Source organism: Cucumis melo, unplaced genomic scaffold, assembly GCF_025177605.1.
Source record: "Cucumis melo cultivar AY unplaced genomic scaffold, USDA_Cmelo_AY_1.0 utg000785l, whole genome shotgun sequence".
NCBI lineage: Eukaryota > Viridiplantae > Streptophyta > Magnoliopsida > Cucurbitales > Cucurbitaceae > Cucumis > Cucumis melo.
Window position 1 is genome coordinate 32501 of NW_026124205.1, and position 7500 is coordinate 40000.

The window sequence follows — 7500 nt, forward strand, 5'->3', positions numbered from 1 at the left end:
AGGAAACAACTTATGATGAGTCATTAGAATCATGATAGATTATTTGAATCTATTCTAAGGATTAGAATAGAATCTAGAATAAAATAATAGAATTTATATATTCTATAGAATAAGAAAATATATAAATTCTAGAATTAGAAATTCTAGAATCAAAATAATAAAAAAATGTGTCACTATATAATTTCTAATTTTGAGTTTCTAACTATAATTACTATTATATTATTCATTATAATAATAACTTGGTATAATTAAAGATAACTTTTTTATAAAAAAATGAAATTAAAATGATAGGGTTTGTACTTTTTTTATTACAAAAAAAAAAAACAATATGTCGTCTATTCTCCCCTCAATCAAATATGAATACTACGGCTGGAGTTTTATGAAAAAAGCCAAAGCCCCTTATCGGATTTGAACCGATGACTTACGCCTTACCATGGCGTTACTCTACCACTGAGTTAAAAAGGCCTATTTGATTCAATTTCTGAGTCAGACACTAGCCACGATGAGTTGAGTGTATATAATTATTATAAATTATAAATAATAAGATATGTACATAAATATATCTTATCTACATAGTCGCTCATTGAGTAACGAAAAATTGGATTTATCTAATGAGTATAGGTAAAATAGTTTTTTGATATTGGATTTGATCAATGCAATGAATTGTTTCATCATACGACCGATCCCTAATTAAATTGATGAGCCCCATCCTAACGAAATGAATTTGATTCATACATGTACACACACGAATTGAACATAGATACATTCACCGAATCATTGATAAAGCAATTCTATTTGGCGAGAAAAAAATTTTCAATAACTTGTTGATCCCTATCCCCAGATTTCAAAATTTATCGTTTTTTAATTTCTTGGCTTAGTGTGAGATCGAAATATACCTAACCTAATCTTAACAATGAGTGAATCAATGAGTGAAAGTATGAGAAATGGAGTTTAATCCTGTTTATAGCATATGGCAGACCAATTCCCGAAGGGTACTAGCCTTCGTATTATTTAAATAAAAAAAGAATAAAATAAAAAAAGAATATTTTTTTTTCTAATATTTATTATTTTTGTTTATTTTAGAGGTTTCCTCTAATCACTACTAATCACTATTTTCATTTGATATTCTATAATATAAGTAATATAACTATATATTCCAATTTGCAAATTTATGTATATTATTTAAATGAAATAAATAAAAAAAAATGCAATTTAAAATAAAATAATTTCTATATAGAATTATATGGGGAATGGTGATTAGAATGAACGATTCATAAATAGAAATCACAAATAAAAAAATTTCGATGGAATAATGAAAGAAAGAAAAATACGTCGAATTGCATCATATTAGTCCATTATATTTATTTTATATTGACAATTTCAAAAAACTATTCATACTATGATCATAGTATGATGGCAGTCGGGCAAGTATGCCCCCATCGTCTAGTGGTCCAGGACATCTCTCTTTCAAGGAGGCAGCGGGGATTCGACTTCCCCTGGGGGTAGGGTACTACGAAAGGAAGTTGATCATGGATTATCAACAAGCTTGGAATTGATTCTTCCCGGGTCGATGCCCGAGCGGTTAATGGGGACGGACTGTAAATTCGTTGGCAATATGTCTACGCTGGTTCAAATCCAGCTCGGCCCAATATATCGCGTATCCACCATAAAATGATATAACCTATTTGTCCTTCTACAGAAATACTTGACTTGATATGAAAGAATAAAAAAAAAAAACTCTTTTTTTATTCATTGACAGATTGATAATCAATCAATTTTACAATAACGAAAAAATAAATATTAATCCATGCTTCTCACACTAAAGTCCATGTCTCCGCGCATATCAATCTATTACTTTATTACTCGCGTCTCTGTCTGGTAGAATATGACAATTCGAATCAAAAATCTACATAGAAAGGTTTGAAGGAAATTAAATCAACAACATATGTTGTACACTTTATTTCCCTGGGATTGTAGTTCAATTGGTCAGAGCACCGCCCTGTCAAGGCGGAAGCTGCGGGTTCGAGTCCCGTCAGTCCCGATGGATCCAAATCCAATAAAAAAAAAATACATCAATTAATCTCTTCCTTTCCTGTGAAAGAGAGAACAAATAACATAACTGAATTTTATTCCAAACGGGATCTCTCTTATTTTTTTTCCACATTTTTCAACAAAAAAATATGGGAATTTTGATTTCTTCAACGAGTACTAATTGATGGGAGAAAGACATATGTGCCATATGTGAATTACCACAATTATTGGTAGCATCATATTCAGGATTCGAAGGCGTACTGGGTCTAGTTGATTACGCCCGATTTTTCTAATGAAATAGAGTACTATACGTTTCCGGAAAGCACATACATAAAGGGAATTTGGACGATACAAAATAAAGTTTACATAGTAAACTTTGATCTAATTTTTCGTCTGAAAGCAAAATATATCCGTTCTGGCTCCGATTTTTTGTAACCTCAATTAGTAAATTCAATTACTAATTTGAATTTGAAATAATCTATCTTATTAAAATTTAACACTTAACTTTTGATATATACGTCCCACTACTAATTCAAGGAAAGAGGATATTAATACAAACAAGGATCCCATCTATCTCTCTTAGTGAGGTAATTAAGAATTTTTGAAAGTTTAAGTTTCGTTTTTATTTCTTTTTTTTAAGAAGATTTTATAAGTACAAAAAAAGGAAGGAGTTTAGTTCGAACCTACCTCCTTTTCCTTTTTTGAATTTCGCTGCTATTCTTTGCTTGAGTTTGTTTATAAACAATGTAAGGGTAAAGGTAGTCTGATGAGACTTCATCAGATGATTGCATTGAATAAGAGGGCAGTAGATTATAGAAAAGAAAGAATGCAAAAAATTATAAATAAAAAAAAGTAACGAAATTCTTGATTGCATCAGGAATCCCATTTTGTTTAAATTCGGTATGGATAAAAGATCTTCCTATGTTATACTATTCAATTCTCGACGATGAATCGATTTGATAGCTCCGATATTGTTATTCATGATATTTTAATACGATTCGATATCATCGAGATGCAACGCATCCCCTTGAATTTACAAGCGAAACATTTATCATCTCTATGGGATTAAATCCCGAGTTATTGCGAATAAAAAATGAAACGATGATATTATGGAAGTAAATATTCTCGCATTTATTGCTACTGCACTGTTCATTCTAGTTCCGACCGCCTTTTTACTTATAATATACGTAAAAACAATCAGTCAAAGTGATTAATTTGAATTAACCTTGACGTTTTAGTTCTTATCAATGATTGAAGATAAGAAAAATGAAAAGCATTAAAATTTCGCGTCTTAAATGAAATTGGCGGACTAGAATTATCAGTATTCTACGAGAGAAGTATTCGATAAGATCCGATAGTATGGTAGAAAGAAATATATGAATCCTTCTACCATACTATCTATTATTGTTATTGAAGTGTATAAATATAAAATTGTACTCTATAAAAATAGAGGTTGAATATCGATCAATTTGAATATAGATGAATATACAATATATATCTTTCTATTTATATATAGATATCATATCAATTACATATATGTAATATTAATCTAATATACATAGTGGCCCAATTCTATTTCTTTGCTTCATAATTCATGTTGATTAGAATGAATCTGAAATCAAATAATCGAAAGGCCACTAATTTTTTTTTAGCATTCGAAAGAAGTAATTGATTGAGCAGTTGACAGATGATCCAGGAGTTCGGTTCCATGGGAACTTTTTATCTTCGGATTTCGAAAAGAATTAGCAAACCCCATTTTTATTTAACGTTTGAAGCATGATATGAAATGAGTTCCCTAAAACAAGAAAAAATCCTATTTTGAAAATAACTAAAATACTAATAATAATAAATAAAAGAAGTGGTAAGCACGTAATATGTGGGTGGCTACCCCGAGGTACTATCTTATTATGAGGTAGTATATTATTATGCGTAGTATCTCATTGGACAACCACTATGTCTATGTTCTTTCGTGTTGAAAGTATGGATCCACTTAAAAACTTATAATCCGAACTCTTTTTTTTTTTACTTTTCAAAATAAAAGAAAAAAAGTTTTGCAGAACGATCTATAAAATAAACCAAAAACAATACAGTTTTATTTTTCAATTAGTAGTACTTCTAGAGTCCACTTCTTCCCCATACTACGAGGGAAAGAGAAAATGTAAAGACTACCATTAAAGCAGCCCAAGCGAGACTTACCATATCCATGTGAATTATGTCCCCTATCTCTATGAATATAAAAGAATTATTCCATTATTGCTCACTAATAATTATTATTCACTAATAATAGTGGAATCACTAGCGCATAGTCAAAAAGAGATTCGGGCACAACACCATTGATGAAACAATACAAAAAATCGAATTATCCCAAGTTATTATATGATTTCTAGTATAATCGAAAAAATTCAGTACAAATAAATAAAAGAGGCAGAAAAACTCTTGGAAGTATCAAAAGAATGTTAGTAACATGTAGGAATAATAAGACCTAGTCTTTCTTTTGTTGTCCTGCATTTCATTACATTAAGTAAAAAGTCTCAAAATAGAGAATCAAGATAGTATCTATCACATAACCCTACTATTATTCCTTTCTCATTTGATCTAATCTTTACTGTCCCCCCGATTGTTTCATAGAGACAATCGGAAGATGGGATGGCCTATTACATGCGTGGTTAGAGCTTATCGAAAAGAAATAAGTTCTTTTTTTAAGATTAAAATAAAAAAAAAAGCCAATTATTCATTCAATATAATATTGATTGAATGCTCGAGTACTCAGATACTTTCATGAGTCCGTATATCAAGTATCTTCCTCCTTTCCGTAAGGAAAAATGAAATTATATTCCCTAATTCAAGACCCAATGAGTAGACACTACATTAGTAGTCGAAGGGCTATCATCTCAAGATTTAACGATTATTTTTCATTACTCTACTAAATTCTGGAAACGAAACCTATACGCAAGGATTTATAACATTTTAGAGAACCCCAACGATGCTTAGAATCAAGCAAATCTAAAGATGCTTTTCTTCTAAAAAAAATGATAAAGTTATATCAGCAAAACAGAAGAGGGTATTTTGATTCTTTTGTTTGTTGCTGAGGCGACACCCGGATTTGAACTGGGGAAAAAGGGATTTGCAGTCCCCCGCCTTACCGCTCGGCCATGCCGCCAAAACGATACAAAATATTGGATTGGCTCTATCTCTTAGATAGATAGTATCTTACAACACACAATATCTAAAACGAAAAACCGCAAAACTTTGCTTTTTCTATTGAAAAAAAAATGTGGATTTTCATTCACAAAAGCAAAAAATCAGGACAAATGGGAACCGTTAACTTTAACTATTGACTGTGAATTCATAAATGATTCTTGGATTGAAATTGCAAATTCGGTTTCCCTAATGATATAAGAAAACAATCCAAAAATGGATACCTTACCTAAATAAATAAAAATTGATAGATAACTAATCATTACTAATCCATCCGTATTGATTCGTTTCCATAACCATAAAAAAATCCTTATTAATGACAATTTTAATAGCGATTATGAGTATATGTAAACCCCAGAACATAAACGATTACTATTATCTAAATCTAATATCTTATATATATATAAGATGTTTATAGGAAATGTTCGGAATTCTGTTTTTAGAATTTTTTTTTCATTATCATTAAATAGAAAATATAAATTTTTGATAGAGTACGACATGTGATGTTCCCCATAGAACTGTAATAAAGGAGGCGATATATATAACTAACTATATATATATATCTGCACATGTTTATTAATAAATACAAGTCCTTATACATACTTCAATCGCATTCTACGAATTCTACTAAAAAAAATATAGGTATAGGTAAAATATCTCTCTTCTATGCGAATTTTTTTTAACAGTGAAATCTACGAAAAAGTTCCATGTTGTTAAATAAAAAAAATTCTATATTGTTTCTTCAGATCAAATCCCGAATCTATTTATAGTACCCAATCCGATTGGAATATCATAATAATGGTAGAAATTGACTCACTTTTGTTTTGATATAGATATTTTATACAAAACTCCATAATTCTAAATAGAATTTACCAATTCATTTGTAGTTGTTGCAAATTCCAATTTAATTTGAGTATCAAAGTCTCTTTATTCCTACGTTCATATGTATTTCATGCATTACATCTATTACACCTATGAAGTTAGGTAAAATTTCATGTGATTCAGTAAACATAATATAAATTCCATCATTGCTAGATCGATCCATTTTAAGCAAATAATGGGATTTTTTTTATAAATGGGAAATAAATAAAATGCTTGGGGGTGGAAATGAGAGAATGTCTACAATACCTGCGTTTAATCAGATACAATTTGAAGGGTTTTGTAGGTTCATTGATCATGGCTTAACAGAAGAACTTTCTAAGTTTCCAAAAATTGAAGATACAGATCAAGAAATTGAATTTCAATTATTTGTGGAAACATATAAATTGGTAGAACCATTGATAAAAGAAAGAGATGCTGTATATGAATCACTCACATATTCTTCTGAATTATACGTATCCGCAGGATTAATTTGGAAAACCCGTAGGGATATGCAAGAACAAACAATTTTGATTGGAAACATTCCTCTAATGAATTCCCTGGGAACTTCTATAGTAAATGGACTATACAGAATTGTCATCAGTCAAATATTGCAAAGCCCCGGTATCTATTACCGGTCAGAATTGGACCATAACGGAATTTCGGTCTATACCGGCACCATAATATCTGATTGGGGAGGAAGATTAGAATTAGAGATTGATCGAAAAGCAAGGATATGGGCTCGTGTGAGTAGGAAACAGAAAATATCTATTCTAGTTCTATCATCAGCTATGGGTTCGAATCTAAGAGAAATTCTCGAGAATGTTTGCTACCCTGAAATTTTTTTGTCTTTCCTGAATGATAAGGAGAAAAAAAAAATTAGATCAAAAGAAAATGCCATTTTGGAGTTTTATCAACAATTTTCTTGTGTAGGCGGAGATCCGGTATTTTCTGAATCCTTATGTAAGGAATTACAAAAGAAATTCTTTCAACAAAGATGTGAATTAGGAAGGATTGGTCGACGAAATCTGAACCAGAGACTTAATCTTGATATACCTGAGAACAATACATTTTTGTTACAGCGAGATATATTGGCAGCTGCAGATCATTTGATTGGACTTAAATTTGGAATGGGTACACTTGACGATATGAATCATTTGAAAAATAAACGGATTCGTTCTGTTGCGGATCTCTTACAAGATCAATTCGGATTGGCTCTAGTTCGTTTAGAAAATATGGTTAGAGGAACTATATGTGGAGCAATTAGGCATAAATTAATACCGACTCCTCAGAATTTGGTAACTTCAACTCCATTAACAACCACATTTGAATCTTTTTTCGGATTACACCCATTATCTCAAGTTTTAGATCGAACTAATCCATTGACACAAATAGTTCATGGGCGAAAATTGA

At 30.6% G+C, this 7500-nt stretch overlaps 4 non-coding genes across 4 annotated transcripts; 2 read left to right on the forward strand and 2 right to left on the reverse strand.

Moving 5' to 3' along the window:
- Positions 1 to 393: 393 nt before the first annotated feature.
- TRNAT-GGU (transfer RNA threonine (anticodon GGU)) lies at positions 394 to 465 on the reverse strand. The gene has a single exon. It is a non-coding gene; the product is annotated as a tRNA-Thr (tRNA).
- A 1099-nt stretch (positions 466 to 1564) lies between these two features.
- TRNAY-GUA (transfer RNA tyrosine (anticodon GUA)) lies at positions 1565 to 1648 on the forward strand. Its single transcript has one exon. It is a non-coding gene; the product is annotated as a tRNA-Tyr (tRNA).
- Positions 1649 to 1967: 319 nt separating this feature from the next.
- On the forward strand, positions 1968 to 2041 carry TRNAD-GUC (transfer RNA aspartic acid (anticodon GUC)). The gene has a single exon. It is a non-coding gene; the product is annotated as a tRNA-Asp (tRNA).
- A 3078-nt stretch (positions 2042 to 5119) lies between these two features.
- On the reverse strand, positions 5120 to 5191 carry TRNAC-GCA (transfer RNA cysteine (anticodon GCA)). The gene has a single exon. It is a non-coding gene; the product is annotated as a tRNA-Cys (tRNA).
- Between the last annotated feature and the right edge of the window lie 2309 nt (positions 5192 to 7500).